Source organism: Rhinatrema bivittatum, chromosome 3, assembly GCF_901001135.1.
Source record: "Rhinatrema bivittatum chromosome 3, aRhiBiv1.1, whole genome shotgun sequence".
NCBI classification, from domain to species: Eukaryota; Metazoa; Chordata; class Amphibia; order Gymnophiona; family Rhinatrematidae; genus Rhinatrema; species Rhinatrema bivittatum.
In genome coordinates, this window is record NC_042617.1 from 303,131,756 (window position 1) to 303,148,921 (window position 17,166).

The window sequence follows — 17,166 nt, forward strand, 5'->3', positions numbered from 1 at the left end:
AAAACCAAGACTGTTTGTGGCTCTTGAGGGCCAGAGTTAGTCACCCTTGACTTAGAAGAACACACGATGGTAACGCATCTGGCTCGGTCAAAAAAGTTAGAAGAAAAAGTAATTAGAAAAGAGGAACAGCAGGAGTAGCTGTGCCATTAATACTATATATATATATGAACTACATACAAGCAAAAATCTATTTTACATACATTTATTTATTATTTTTTACTTTTTAATTGTTTATTGCACTTATTCCTATCAGCATAATACATATTTAATAGTACACAACTTTATCAAAAAGGTACAAAAACATCTTCAATCAGACAAAAGGGAAAATGTCAATATAATCAAATTCATTATATGACTCAAATGTGTAATATCATACGGACATATCCTAACCCTTTACCGCAATAATACCACATATCTCACATTCACACATCCATTCCTTTACTCCAACGATGTTCACCCCTTTACTCCAACTATGTTCACCCCAACAAGGTGCCTTGTTTCACCCTACTAGGGCTTCTTCAGGGGAAATCTTTAACCAACTTTGTCTTTTGAAAGGGAAGTTCCCATTCACAGCCAAGCACCTAAAACATATGTATATGTGATTAGCATACCCTTTAATAAATCCCTACCCATTACTTAAACCACCCCTCACACAATATACACCTTTAGCATAAAGATACTTACTAAATTCAAAACTATCCAGTGCGTGTATGTCCGAAAACTCCCATTAAGTCAATCTTCCCTTATTTACTAAAAACACAAACACAACATATTGACACCTCCATATAATATTATAAAAATATAGCAATTCTCTATTATCTCAAACTATCATCAATCACAGATCTATATAACCAGTAAGTGTACTACACACCTCTTCGACAAACTCCACTCCACCCCCGACTACCATAGTGTTTTAAACAGTTCTTGTCCTGAAATGCAAACCAATCATAATGCTTAATATACTAGCTGTAGCACAATAAACAACATATTCTATATGACCAGCAAATATACCCTTTCCCCTTCCAGGAAGGCCAACTCAAGCAGTACCTTACAATGGAAACCTATAACTCAAAAGTGGTAAAAACCTGCTTTATGTACCTGTACTACCAACTTTGCAATTTTTTCAGTAAACACCACTGTGATACACGCTCTAATCATTAGCCAGGCCAACTCAACTACTAACTTATAATGAAAACCTATAACTCAAAAGTGGTAAAGAGCTGCCTTTACCTGTACAAGCAACCTTTTGGAGAAGAGATGGCTGAGGGGGCTATGATAGAGGTCTTTAAAATAATGAGAGGTCTTGAACGAGTAGATGTGAATCGGTTATTTACACTTTTGGATAATAGAAGAACTAGGAAGCACTCCATGAAGATAGCAAGTAGCACATTTAAGACTAATCAGAGAAAATTCTTTTTCACTCAATGCACAATTAAGCTCTGAAATTTAGTTCTAGAGGACATGGTTAGTGCAGTTAGTGTAGCTGGGTTTAAAAAAGGTTTGGATAAGTTCTTGGAGGAGAAGTCCATTAACTGTTATTAATCAAGTTGATTTAGAAAATAGTCAATATTACTAGCATCAGTAGCATGGGATAAACATAGTTTTTGGGTACTTGTCAGGTACTTATAGCCTGGATTGGCCACTGTTGGAAACAGGATGCTGGGCTTGATGGACCCTTGGTCTGACCCAGTATGGCATGTTCTTATTTTCTTAATCCAACCATTGTGATACATGCTCTAATCATTAGCCAGATCAATTACTGTAATGCTCTACTCCACAGAATCTCACAACACAATCTCAACAGCTACAAAGTACACTGCTAGAATTCTGGTAGGAGCCAAGGCATCTGACCACAGAAGATCTGTCCTAAGGCAATTATACTGGCTTCCAGTCGAAGACAGGATTTAATTCAAAACTCTTTGCTTTGTCTTCAGGTGTGTAAACAATATGGGGTGGATTTTAAGAGCCCTGCTCGCCTAAATCCGCCCAAAACCGGGCGGATTTAGGCGAGCAGGGCCCTGCGCGCCGGGAAGCCTATTTTACATAGGCCTACCGGCACGCGCAGAGCCCCGGGACTCGCGTAAGTCCCGGGGTTCTCGGAGGGGGGCGTGTCGGGGGCGGTCCCGGTCGTCGCGGCGTTTTCGGGGCGTGTCGGCAGCGTTTTGGGGGCGGGTACGGGGGCGTGGCTACGGCCCGGGGCGGTCCGGGGGCGTGGCCGTGCCCTCCGTACCCGCCCCCAGGTCGCGGCCCGGCGCGCAGGAGGCCCGCTGGTGCGCGGGGATTTACGCCTCCCTCTGGGAGGCGTAAATCCCCCAACAAAGGTAACGGGGGGGCTTAGACAGGGCCAGGCGGGTGGGTTAGGTAGAGGAAGGGAGGGGAAGGTGAGGGGAGGGTGTTAGAGGATTCCCTCCGAGGCCGCTCCGATTTCGGAGCGGCCTCGGAGGGAACGGGGGTAGGCTGCGCGGCTCGGCGCGCGCCGGCTATACAAAATGGATAGCTTTGCGTGCGCCGATCCAGGTTTTTTAGTAGATACGCGCGGCTCCACGCATATCTACTAAAATCCAGCGTACTTTTGTTTGCGCCTGGAGCGCAAACAAAAGTAGGCTATTCGCGCTCCTTTTAAAATCCGCCCCTATGGCTACTGACTATCTCTCACAGCTTCTGTTCTCTTAGCACACCCCTATCCCCTAAGAGATCTTCAATCCTCCCAAATGACTCTTCTTTCCATTCCCCACTGGCTTCTGCCAGACTAACCTGCCCTAGACCCTGTGCATTCAGTTACTTTGCACCCAAACTATGGAACAAGATACCACTATCCTTACAACAAACAATTTCCTACCTCATTTTCAGGAAAAGAGCCAAAGCCTGGTTATTCAAGCAGGCCTTTCCCTAAAATTCATTAATAACTGGGTTAACTATAACAAGGCCAGTGAAAAGGAAAACCTCCCTCCATTATGGAACTTGGTTGCAAGACCTTTTTTTCATCCACAGCCGAACTTTATCCAGAGCCTTTCTTCCACTGCACACACACATACCCTCCCCCATTGTTACTGCACAACAAACTTTCATTACCCTGACTTAGTCCATCTAATAGATTTGCCTTCTTTCCTCCCTCTACTTCCTCATTGAAACAAATAGAGTGTCCATAAATATAAACAAAAATTTTAATTTTATTCAATTATGTTTCCCATTCAAAATCATGGCCCATGTAAAAGTGCTGCAGTAAGAATAGTAACTATAGCAACTAAGCAATGCCTGTAAGGTAGTAGTCTGGCCTTGAGGCAGGAAAAGTAGGCAAGTAGAAAGGATGGAGGACCAATCAAGATGAAGCTTTTTTGATTTTTTTAACTAGTCTATAAATGGCATCTGGATCACATAACATTGACATCCTTCCACTGAAATGTCTGAGCATGTGCAAAGAAAATCCATTTTCTCTGCTGGATTTCACAGGGACAGGTGGTCTTTTTGGAAGCACAGTTGGTGTGAAAAAAGTTTTAAAAAGGAGAGAGAAGAATTTTAGAATTGGTAAAGGGCCTTTTATCTTCACTGCTGTGGTTATAGTGCTCTCACTGGAGCTGATGTAATAAAACCTGTACAAAAATAGGAGTTAAATTGTAGTGTGAGTTTTGGTTAATACACATGGTAGATATCAGGAGTATCACTGGATGCAAATTAAGCAGGAGTTAAAAAAAAGAAGTGCGCAAAATGAAAAAATATGATAAAATGCAAGTTAACCTGTAAAATCCACAATAATGCAGAAAAGTGCTTTATAACAGGAGTAGAAAGGTAAGTGTTTGAAGTTGGAAGCAAGGCAACCAAAATGGCCTTGCCTGCCACATTGACACTGGACATCTCAACTTGAGTACAATCTTGCAGGCAAGGCCATTTGGGCAAGGCAAGCCAGGTAAAATCAAAGGGCAAGCTTTCTTAGGCAGACATCTTCAGCCAAACAGTATGCACATTGGTACTCTGCATCCAGTCTAGGGCACAAAAGAGTTCAAGGGCACACATCCCTCGTCCCGCTCTGGGGAGCACCCCCTAGCGCTCCCTTCCACCGCAGCGCAACAGATTTGCCAAGGCCTCCGAGCATTCCGATGCTCAAGGCCTCCTCCGCAGAGCAACATAAATCTCTAAAAGAATCCAAAGAGCTTGAGGTAAAATGACGTAGTTGTAAATAAGCAAAGAATTCTTTGTGGGATAATGCAAATTTCTCTTGTAGTTCCCTAAAACTGTGGATGATTATGGTAGTCCCCAAAGGTAATTGTTGAATGCTTTTAAATCCCTTCCCATACCAATTCTGGAAGATAGGATTGTCTACTCTGGGGGAAAGAGAGGGTTATCGCAGGAAAGCATAAGAGACAACACTCTCCCCTTATGATGTAACAGCTTGCAAACAACTACCCAAGCTTTTCTGCATTAGTTGACTAATAACCGATATGATATGTACTATTCGCACATGAATGTCGGTATATAAAAGTTAAAAACAAAAGTTCAAAATAAATAAATAAATAAATAATAGATGTGCTTTCAGATCTTTCGGAACTAGACTGTCACCTATTTGGGGTAAAACATTTAGAGAAATAGGCCCAAATCACCTTTGTAAATGCTCCTGAGGGGAGAAAAATCCCCTCAGGACGTGGCCTCAACATTCATGCCAAATTATATTGTCTTAAATTAGGATAGTTTAATCCCCCTTGAGTAATTGGCCTGGACAATATTCGCAGGAAATTCTGGCCTTTCTCCCATTCCAGAAAGAATTTCTGAGATCTTTCCTAATTATCCAAACGGGTAGCATCTGCAGGACATAAAGTCATTTAGGTATTTCCATCATTTGAAGTAAATGTATCTTGTCTGTGAATGATAGAGGTAGTGTGCCACAATAGGCTAGTGCTTTAGCCATACCCTGAAGTAGAGGCTTCACATTGTCCTTAAATAAGGTTAATATTGGATAGCATTTTAATTCCTAGGTATCTCATTTTCCCTTTGATCCATCTTAATGGAAATCTGCCTGTCCAATTATCTTTCATATTCCCATAAACATCCAGAGCTTCAGATTTATCTTGATTAATTTTTAAATCTGCAAACTGACAAATAGATTCTGAAGCTCCAGTAGCTTCCCTAAAGATTCCCTTGGTTTAGAAAGGAAAATGAGCACATCGTCGGTAAATGCCACTACTTTAAAGGTCTGATTCCCTCTGCTGAAATCAACAATATTCTCAGCAGTATCCGAAGCAGGGAGTCAAAGGTTAGAATACATAATAGAGGGCATCCTTGTCGAACTCTCCATTGGATCAAAATATCTGCTGACTTAGAGCAACAATATTTGAAATTGTTTCTTTGTATAATAAGGTGATATATTTTGCTATTTCCCCTTGAAAGCCAAATCTTTGGAGTACAGAAGACATATAAGGCCAAGAGATCCGATGAAAGGCTTTTTCAGAATTGAACCCTATAGCTATAGTGGGAACTTGGTGCGATTTACAAAGAGTTAAGGCAGTTATTAATTTGATTATGAGGGAACCCACCATCCTGCCCTTCACAAAACCCACTTGGCTCCAGGAAATGATTGAAGAGGGGGAGCAAAGGGTTCTTCTCTTGTTTGGCCAATACTGTAATATAAGCATTGTTGAACCCTTTTGGGAAGGAATTCCTTTGCAGTGCATCTTTATAAAATGTACTTAGTTGACTGAGACTTCAGTATTTTAAAGTAGTCATAAGGGAGCCCATCTGGACCAGATGTCTTATGCAGTTTGATAAGGTTGATTACATTAAGGATTTCATGCGCCTGTATCGGTCTATTCAAGATTTCTAAGTGTGACTCTGTAATTTTGGGTAATGGCAATCCTTCAAAGAATTAATTTTCTTCCTTCTATCTCCCAAAAGACATTATGTGTATACAAAGATTCATAAAAGGATCCAAGAACTTCACAAACCTCAGAGGTTTTAGATACCATGGAACCTTGTTTGGATCTCAGTTTTTCAATAAAGGTCCTTCCTCGCCATGTTCTGACTGTATTAAGAATATAAGAACATAAGAAATTGCCATGCTGGGTCAGACCAAGGGTCCATGAAGCCCAGCATCCTGTTTCCAACAGAGGCCAAACCAGGCCACAAGAACCTGGCAATTACCCAAACACTAAGAAGATCCCATACTACTGATGCAATTAATAGCAGTGACTATTCCCTAAGTAAACTTGATTAATACCAGTTAATGGACTTCTCCAAGAACTTATCCAATCCTTTTTTGAACCCAGCTACACTAACTGCACTAATCACATCCTCTGGCAACAAATTCCAGAGCTTTATTAGTCAAGAACCTCCTGGTGTTCTTCCCAAATCTAAAGAAATTATGTTCTGACATTTGTAGAGATCTTTGTGCCCTCTGATGTAAACATGCATTCAGGCTCTCTAAAATGGCATGATATTCTGCCCTGTTCTCAGTAGTTAATCTCATAACTAGTTTCTCTTTGGCAAGCTTTAATTTAGTCTCAAGTTGTAAAATGGTCTTATTAATGCCCTTATTTCTTCCAATCACATATGCTATTATTTCCTCTCTTAGCACTGCTTTGCTGGTTTCGCAGAATAGATGAGGGGTATTCGAATGCTGGGTGTTGTGGAGCTTAAATGCCCTCCAGTTTTCCTGGAAAAGAAGATTGGAAATCCAAATCTGTTCTCAAATAATTTGGGAATTTCCATAATTTCTCCCCTTTGTCTTGAACCGAAAGTCTCATGTCTACCCAAATTTGAGCATGGTCTGAAACTGCCGGAGATCCGATCTCCGCTGAAAGCACTCTAGAAAAACTCTCTTGAGTCACCAAAATATCATCTTTTCTAGAAACATGGGTATAATCCTTCTTCTCTGGGTGGAGAACCTCCATATATCCAGTAGTTTTTGTTTTTGGCATAAAAAGGCTGCCTCTTTCTCTTTACTAATTCCCCGACCTAAAGCACCAGGGGATTTATCCAGAAGCAGGTCATGTGGATAGTTAAAGTCCCCGGCCGCTATTAGGTGATTGCTCATTATTTTCTCACTATTGCTCATTAAAGATCAATAATCTCAGTATCTGAGTAAAAAAAATCCTGATTATAATCATTGGGGGCATAAAGATTACATATCGAAACCTCCTTCCCATTTAACTTGCCGTGAATGAAGATAAATCTACCTTCTGGATCTTGCAGGGTTTTATCTACTTGTAAGTTTGTGAATTTATCAACAAGTATAGCAACCCCTCCTTTTTTACCTTTGGCTGCAGAAAAATAACAGGAATTCTTTTTTCAACTTTGAGCTTTCCACATCGGACAAATGTGTTTCCTGTATACAGGCAATAGATGCCTTATGCCTACTACAGAAAACCTTTTTCCTCTTTATGGGAGAACAAGGCCATTAACATTCCAGGATATTATCCTCGTGATCTCATTCATTACAGCATAAGAAAAAAAAAACCTAATAGTATAAAGATAAGTTGCCAAGCTAGCAGGCGAGGCACCCAGCCTTGCCTAACATTCCTAATAATAAAAATTAAAAACGAACTCCAGTCTACATGTCAAGTTGTAGAAACCCAGATCGGAATTACTTCACTCTCGGCCTTAACCCCATAACCCAATGTCCCCCTCCCTCCCAGACCACCCAATCCCCACCCTACACCTCCTTCCCCTCCCCCTCCCTCCTTTTCCTATCCTTAATTTTCCCCAGTTTTCTCCAGCTTCATATAAGAGCTGGAGACATGTTACCTGCCATCCAGTGCCATCTCTCCTTTCACATCCAAAAAGAAACATATCATCTCTCACAAATCAACTTTAGAAGATAATTGAAACTGAAGATTCTTAAAACTGAAGATTATGCCGAACAGTCACCCATACAATACACCGTCTGAACTGGCAACAATTGGTAACTGCCTTTCTTGTTGTGCAGTCTTTCTCTGTCCTGATTGCCTACTGAGATTTCCATTCAACGACGATGCTCGGGAAAGTTGCTAGATATTACTTGTTATCAACCCCCAAGCAGGTTGTAATGAGGAAATGGCGCAGGAAATGATTCCAGGGTCAACTGCCATAAGGAAAAATTGTTACTTTTGCAGGACCTGAATGTATCTTATCCAGAATGCTCCCGTCAGAGATGCCCCGCTGTATAACTAGAAACTGCAATTGTATGATCTTTCGAGACAATCCTCGTTTATATCTGGTCCCCAGATCTGTGTCTGTAAACTGGGAAGGCCACATAAGATTCACGCACGGACAGACCAGAATAAGTAAATAAGGTTGTTAACTCCTTTAGGAGCAAACTCTGGCCTCAATGAAAAATTTAGAGGCAGCCATTAGATTAAGGATAAAGTCGTATACAGAACTGTAAACCAGTATTGGGATTAGGCTGTTTGCTCAAAGACTCAACTGTTTTCACAGTAAGCTTCCTTTGTAGACTCCCTATTGCATTTAAGGATGCATTAATTGCTTTCTGCCAGTAATTATATTTCCTTTAATTAGCAAACAAAGTGTCAACATATTTCTGAGTATCACACTTACTGATTCAACATTTGCATCCACCAGTCTTTCCAGACCCGCAATTTGGCCGGGAATTGTAGTGAGAATCAGATTTGTTTCGCTATCAGCCGTGCGCAGATGAGCCCGAATTCTCTCTGCTTGGTAGTCACTTGAGAGGAAAAATCTTGAAAAAACTTTATTGAATGGTTATTGTACTTCCATTCCAGTTGTTTCCTTGAAGCTCGCCAAATCAGCTGCCTATGTTCCCAGTTTAGAAATCTGGCGATGAATATGTGGGGCCTCTGATCTCCCATTCTTTTCTGCCCCATCCTGTGCGCCCGTTCAATAATTAGCATCTCCGTCAGTTGAGAACGCCAGGAAGCTATTTAGTAAGTATATCTGCCAGTTTGTGCTCCTTCAGGTCCTCCAGGAAGCCCAGAGAGCATAGGTTGTTCCTCCGTGATCTATTTTCCAATTCGTCAAGCTTCCCTTCTTGCACTGCTACTAGTTTTTCTAATTTATTTATTTATTTATAACTTTTATATACCGAGGTTCAATTAACAGAATTAATTATCACTTCGGTTTACATTACAACCAGCAAACAACAAATGACAGAGTCTTGTCTTACATTGAACAAGGTAGAGAAACATGGATAAAACAAAATTTGGGGGAAAGTAGAGCCAGAGTCTTGACTTACTTTGAACAGGGTGGAGAAAACTTGTCTAACCATCATTTGAGTGAGAGCAAAGAATAACCATGGTGAGATGAACTAGAAGAGTGAAAAAACCGGTAGGGCGGGGTAGGTTAAAAAGGGGGGAAGAAAAATAGCGGTTTTGTTACAAAAAGATAGGAAACTTAAGGGAAAGGCTGGTCAGGACAGATAGGTAAGGCTGAGGAGGAAACTGAGTGGTTATGGGAAAGCTTGGCCAAACAGCAAAGTCTTAAGTCTCTTCTCTTATTATTATTATTTTATTATTTTATTATTATTATTATTATTATTTTTATTATTATTATTAGTCTCTTCTAATTTGTGTGCTTTATTGCTCAGCACTACTGAAACATCCTCCACGAGTGTGACTCGATTTTCCAGTGTTTCTAACCTGGGCCCATATTCCAGTAGTGAAGTTTTTATTTCTGAGATTTGGCTCGATATTTCTTCTAATTTATCTTCAATTACTTCTGTTACCGCTGTTTTAATAGCACTCACCATCGCCTCGTCGACAGTGGCCTTCACTGGGCCTTCCGTTGTAGACGCCATTTTACCTTCGCTCGGTCTAACTTTTTCTCTTTCTTTTTTAGCAGCTTTTGCTGGCATACCCAAAGGAGATTTTGTCATATACTTATGAATACTCATACAGGCAACGTCCCCTTATGGTTTAAACAAGTTTCAGAAGATGGATGCAAGAGATATTGAAATAGTAGGGAGGATGGCACTCGGGTTCACCGCATCACGTGATCTGGGCTGCTTTTTGGATCTTTTATTGTAATCTTCCTTGAGATTAGTTTGGAAAATGCAGAATATCAAATGTTTCAAAAATAAATAAGTAAAACCCAACCCACCCAATTTATGCACAAAACATTATTTGGGGACTTTATTTATTTATTTATTTAACAGTTTTTCTATACTGACATTAAAATACACATCATATCGGTTTACATTAAAACAAAAAGTAATGGAAATGGAAGTTACAATGAACAGGGGATGGGGAAAACAGGGCAAACAAAAAAGAGAAATAGAGAAGGTAGGGAAGAAAACAGGATTAACAGTGCAAAACCATTAGAGAGATAAATAATGGAACAAATAGTAATTACAAAAAGGAGCAGGGTAGTATATGTACAAAATTACAGTAAATCATTTTCTGTGCACATAAAACCTGTTTTGTGTGTATAAGTCATGTTTTATGTGCACAAAAAATGATTTATGCATTTCCTGTGCAGAAAACATGGTTTGCATGTATAAATTAGGGAATTGCATTCATTTGAAATGAATAGGCAAAATGCAACTAGTGAGACAATTTTCATTTCATTTGTGCCCCACTCATGGTGCTTTGGGGTCTTCCTGCCATTCTGTCTGCTGCTTTGACACTCTGTCAGTACCTTTGGGCTCTTTCTGACACTTTTGGGGCTTGGTTGCTCCTGCATGGGGTCTTGAACTGTTCATGCCACATTCGGTGCCGCTTTGCCTCTCTTGTGCTGTCATGGGGGAGGGGGAATTCATGCCCATTGTTGGTTCCCTCTGCCTCTCTTTTGGTGCCTTGGGTTGTTCTGGCCACTGGTGCTGCTGCTTTGCTCCTCTCACGGTGCTTTGAAGACCTCTTGCCACTGCTGGTTTGCCCCATTATGATGCCTTGAGCTATTCATGCATGCTTGATGCCACGTTGACCCAGAGTGTCGGAGTGTCCTTCACCCTTCTGATGCTACCTACCCACAAGTTTCACTAGAAATAATTAGAAAAGCCAAATTTGGTAGCCCAAAGTGGGCTGTATTGCTTCCCTCATTGACTTTAATGAGAAATGAATGAACAAATAGAATGAACACAATTTTTCTTTTTATCTGAAATAAACCAAACAAGTAAACAAACCAAACTGAAATTTTTGCCGCTGCATAACCCTAGCATAAATCATGTTTTATGCTTACTAAGCAAGCAGACTAGGCAGTGGCCCTCAGTGCCATGGTTCTGGGGAAGGCAGTAGGGACTGCTGGCCTCGCTTGACCCTACAGCTCAAGAAGAGAGGCAGATAGGTAGCATGCCCTGGAATGTGACCTGAGAGGGCTGGGATCCTATCTTTGCCCCATCCACAAATGTCACACCTGTGGTCCTCAGTGTTTGGATGCAGCAAAATACATGCCTCAGAGAAGTGTGTGCTACCTTCTGCATGCACACTGGGCATCGGAACATAAGAATTTGCCATACTGGGTCAGACCGAGGGTCCATCAAGCCCAATATGCTTTTTTCAGGAATGGCAAATCCAGGACACAAGTAGCTGGCAAGATCCCAACCATAGAACTGTGGTCCTCTTTCCTGTACCACCCCCTACTCTTCCTGTCTCCCAAGCAGGAGACAGCAAGAGCAGAGGTTCACAGGAAGGAGAACTGACCCAGGTGACTTTTCATTCGAAATCTGCTGTTCGTTGTCTGATTCCCCAGTCCTGGGCCATCTGTTGGAGGCTGGAGGCAGAGTACTGCAGTGTGGATTGCAGTCCTGGCTGTACCTTCCTTTGCGGCCTGTGTGTGGCTCTGCCAATGTCGAGGAGCAGGACTCAGTGCCAAGCTGCAGATAAGCCATCCTGGCACTTCCATTCTCTTCCTGCTGCTATTACTGCTGCTGCTGCAAAAAAAAATAAAAAAAAAATCAATACTCTTCCCAGGAGCTGGTTTCACTGTAGGACAGAGTGCTCAGCAGCTGCTAAGTCCTATGGTGGCAGAGTGTGTGGAGTTGGGGTAAGTACAGTCCCAGCCTCCGGGTCCCACATGCTGTATTCTGGGACATCAGGAGTAGAGGGGAGAGAAGAAAAAGGTGGGTATGCTGCTTGGCAGAGGAAGAAAGAGATGGTGATGCTGGGAAGAGAGTGGGATGCTGTGCCAGAGTTGCCAGCGTTGATAGAAGGGTGCTGGAGCTGCTGCTAATACATAAGGTGGGGGAGGGGAAAGGGGGCACCCAGTATACTTGCACCAGCCCCAGTGCTCAGCATTATCTTTGTGTCCACATTTTCAGGTTAAAAGTGCTTTTTCTTTTTAACTTCCAATACATTAGCATGCCATTACCTTACAGCATTGGTAGTTAGTTAACTTTTTTTTTTTTAGTGCTTGAATAAAGAAAATATATGAGGCTGTTCAGTGCACATAATTTACTCGCATTGGGCCTCTGTCGGCATGTGCCTGTCTCCATCTTCCACGGCTGCATCACAATTCTACTTTGAATAGGGATGGCTGAATTTTTTTGAAATACAAATCCAATACTTAAAATCATTCAAATAATTTTTTTTTTTTTTACATTTTGCATCTGATATTTGATTAATTGATGGTGCCAGTGCAGAACCTTCAGCTTGATGTTTTGTGACAAATACAGAAAAGAAAAAAGGGAGGCAGAAGGTGAGTCAGATCTGGATACTGGAGATAAATGGTAGAAACGTGGAACTGGAGACATGAGTGCTACTGAGCAAACAAGTCCTGCTGAGTCACTATTAAGGGGCATCTCAACCTCCTGAGTCAGCAAGAGCCATCCCAAGTCCCAGCCTGCTGAGTCACTAATTACCAACATCCCAAACAGATCATCCTACCAAGTCAGAAAGCAGAGAAGATTGAGGATTTGGATTTCTAATGCTACTTAGCTAGCACCTTTTTATATCTGTGAAGAAATTGAAAGAAAAAGGTCAGTATATACTCATGTTCTGGCTTTACCAACCAGCTGGTTACCACTGTTCACCTGAAGCATAACACTAGCTATTTGTTTCATCTTGGCTTTGTTCTCCTCCTCTCTTCTGTTCCTGTTGCCAGTATTGGAACAATTTTCTCCTCAGCACCAGTAACTTTTTCATGCCAGGTCTGTAGCATCTCATCCTCCTGGGGAGGAAGTAGACAGTTATCAAGTCACACATAGGGATGCGCATTTGTTTGAAACAAAAATGAAAAACATAACCAAAGAGCCTGTTCTCATTTCATTTCAAAGAAACTGAATTTTATTTTTTTCATGAAAAAGAAACATTTGTGAATTTTTGGTTTTCGGGAAATAGCATGCCCTATCAGCAAATAGGGTGCACTATTACTAAGATGATCCTCTGGTAGGACCAGACCAAGGCCTAGTCCCATTGCCAAGACCCAGGCTTGATGATGAGGCCTGGCTGAGACCAATGCCCAGTGTCCAGGCCCAGTGCTGTACCCCAGTGCCCAGCCAAGGCTAGGTCCTGTCACCAAAGCCCAGGCCCTGAGGCCAGATCCCATCGCCAAGTCCCAGGACCAGGTCTTTTGCCATCTTCTTTCTTCTGCTGTCAATGAAAAATGACACCATCTGCAGGAAAGACACATCTCAGTGATGTCCCTGCAGCGTCTTCCTCCTGAGTGGACAGCATCATATTGTCGCATGGTTATTGAAATGTATGACCACACATCAATCTGATGCCATCTGCTCAGGAGGATGGTGCTGCAGAGACATCACTGAGGCACGAACTTCCAGCAGACGGCGTTATTTTTTTATCGATAGAAGAAGAAAGAAGAAGGCGGAAGGTCCAATCATGAGCTTCTGGACCTGGGCCTCAGCGACTGGCCCCAGCATCAGGCATAGGCCTAGATAGCACCTTGCCTCAGTTGGGCCTAGGGCCAGTGCAAGGGTATTAGGCACCCTAGGCGAACCTTCTGCCTTCCGCCTTTCACTCTCCCCCCTTCCCCCAGTCCAGGCCCCAGCTCTGGCCTGATATTCATACAGACAGGCCCCCTCTCTTACACACACTTAGGTTCCTTGTCTCGTTCACACACGCACCCTTATACAGGCTCACTCCCTTTCTTTCACTAACACCATTCTCTCTTGTACACACAGAATCCCTCTCACTCACACACACACACACACACACAAACTCTTCACTCATGGCCTTCTGAGTCTCTACTCCTCTCGGTCGTGAGTGGGATGGGCTCTGCTCGCAGCACCATATGGCTGCTTTTTGCCACCCCCTAATGGCTGGTGCCCTAGGTGACCGCCTAGTTCGCCTATTGGGACACGCCAGCCCTGATTGGGCCCCTACATCAAACTTTTCTTAGGCCCATTGGGGCCCATTGATGGGACCTGGCCTTGGCCATACTCTGGCATCAGGCCTGAATATGGTCCTAGGCCTCGGGCCCAGGGCTCAGCCTGGCACCGAGCCTGGTCCTGGGCTCAGCAATGGGACCTGGCCTTGGACCAGGCTTCAGCATAGGCCCTGGGCTTAGGCCTTGGTGATAGAACCTAGCCTTAGGCTTAGACCTAGGCCTGGGCCACAGCAGTGGGAATCTGGCCTTGGGCTGAGCCCTGGCATTTGGCCTGGGCTGGTCTTGGTGATGGGACATGGCCTTTGGCTTAGGCCTAGATGACAGGACCCAGCCTTGGGCCAGGCCCAGCAACAGGCCTAAGCCTAGGTCTTGGTGATGGGACCTGGTGTTAGGCTGGGCCCCAACATTGGGCTTAGGCCTAGTCCCGTTTTTATGGAAAAGTCAATGAGGCTAGGTCTTGTTTCCCCCATTGATTTCAATGTAGAACAAAAAAACAAATGAGATGAACAAAAAAGTGTTTTTATTTGAGACGAACTTGATGAATGACTGTGACCTACAAAACAAATGAACTAACTGAAACAAATGTTTTGACTCTGCACATCCCTAGATTCTCAGGGAGAAGGTAGTTGGATCAAAAAAATAAAGAATGCAATAAAGCTGCCTGTAAATGAATATATTAATGGACCAGAAAATTGCAGAAAAATACAGAAATGAAGTAATAAATCTGAATGTGGGAAAATATCAATGGGAAACCAGACAATAAAGATACAGCTAAACCAGGTGCAGAGTATAAATTTTCTGTCTCTCCCTCTTAATTTCTCACATGTAAAGATGACAGCTGTGCAGTCTGGAAAGCCTACTATTATCATCTTTGTAAAGGATCCAACTAAAATCTTCTGTTACACTGATGGCCAACCTTGGGGGTGTACAACCTGTGTAGTTGCCCAGGATGCCATGCACTAGAAGGTAACGCCACCACCTCCTTTTGGTGATTACTGGGCCAAAGAAGAGCTACTGTCCCTCCTCCTGACACAACCCATTGGGACGAAGAGCTGCAACGCCAACTTTGCACTTCACTACCTTCCAATCTAATCCCCAGACACCTATGTTACCAAAGAGCTACTACTGCCCACCTTTTGACACGGCCCCTGAGGGCCAAAGAACAGTTGTTGCACCCCTGTCACTAACCAACTGTCAGGAGAACAAAGGTAGAGCCTCTAACCTCCTCCTGCCAAGACTCCTCTCCCTCAGGCACAGCTCAAACAGCTGATCTCTCACAGGAGAGAAAGAAGCCCATGCAGGAGGAAGAGGAGGTTAGAAGTGCTGTGCCCCCCCAGCACTGCTCTCCTGCTGCTGGAGCTATGGGTGAGGGGAAAGTGAGGGAAGAGAGGAGGAGGAGGAGGATGGAACGGGAGGAAGGGAAGAGCAGGGGAGGATGGAAGGTGAGAGGGGTTGGAAGGGGAGAAAGGGGAGGGGAGGATGCAAGGGGAGGGAGAAAAGGAGAAAGAGGAATTGAAGAGGTGGAAGGGGAGGGAGAGGAGGAAGGGAAGGTGGAAGGTGAAAGAATGGAAGGTGAGGGAGAGAGAGTCCTTAGGAGGCAGGAGAAGCAACTTTGAAACTTTGATGGGAGGAAAGAGTGGGGACAGGAATAGGATCCAGTTTAGGGAGGAATGGGGGTAGGAGAACAGGGCCTGGACTGGAGGATTGTGTGAAGGCTTGGGAGGGGAATGGGGAGAGAATTGGGACTGGGGAATTTTGTGAAGACTGGGGGGGAGGGGGGGGGGAGCCTGAAGACAGAGAGATGTGCACAGGGGCGAGAGGCAGTGGAAAGGGACTGGGAGCCCTGGGGGAGGTGAAAGAGGATCAAAATGATGGGAAGGTTTGGGGTAGGATCAGATATGGATCAGCAGGAAGTGGGGTAGGGGTAGGAGAGATCTCTAAAGAGGCTGGGGGAGGGGAGGGATGGTGCAAGAAAAGCCAGTATTTTTCATGCAGTGGGGGACCAATTAATCCACAGCCAGCCCTGAATTCATTTTTCTTTCCTGCTGAAAATCTACATTAGTGCCTTGAAGTGGATGAAATGCATTTGCTGCCTGCCTTTTTAATTTTAATTTGTTAAATCCCCCTCAGTAATTCATGGACACATCATCTCTTCTGCTGCAGTATCTCTGAGCTACAAAAGGTGCTTTGTTCATTGTAATGAAATTAAAAGATGGTTTGCTTTTTTTTTTTTTTTGGAAGCGCTGAAATAAAACCTAACGTTCTCCCAGGCCAGATTCTACCTGCAGTGAGAAATGAGGTTGGATTAGCCCCCAATATTATTCTTGCTTAAAACACCAGTACTTGCTCATGACAGGAGCATCTTTGCCTATTTTTTGGCTTCTAATGTTTGGAAGTCAAAAGCAAGCGAACAGTCAGACATTCCTAGGAAGCATTATTTTTATTTTTTTTTATCACTGGAGCACAACTAAAGGCTGCTCCTAGGAGCCAGCTTTTCAAAATGATTGGGCCGGAGGGGGGGCAAACAACACACATTACTCCTCCCTGGGCACAGTGAAGGAGCTTTCTCAATACTGGGGGTAATCAAGCACCCACAGAGCTTATGGGCTGTTTCCAATTCCCTTTCTTTCCTGAAGCATATCTCTTTTTTCATGCATACTAAATCTCCCTAAAATGTCAGAGCTGGAGGCAAATAATGCAATATTTACCAGGTGAGAGGATTTTCTGCTTTGGAAAGAAGAGCTTGCTTTGTAAAACCCAGTGCACCTTGCTCATACTGTGTTGTTTTTGTTTTTTGTTTGTTTGTTTCTGTTCTGAAGAAAATGTAGATAAGGATAGAGTTTCTGAAAACTCCTCCAGCGTCAGCAGACCAGATCCAGGATTTACAGAGCTAGGAAAACAGAGATGTTCGACCAGGGCGGTGCTAGATTCAGTGACAGCACATGGGCA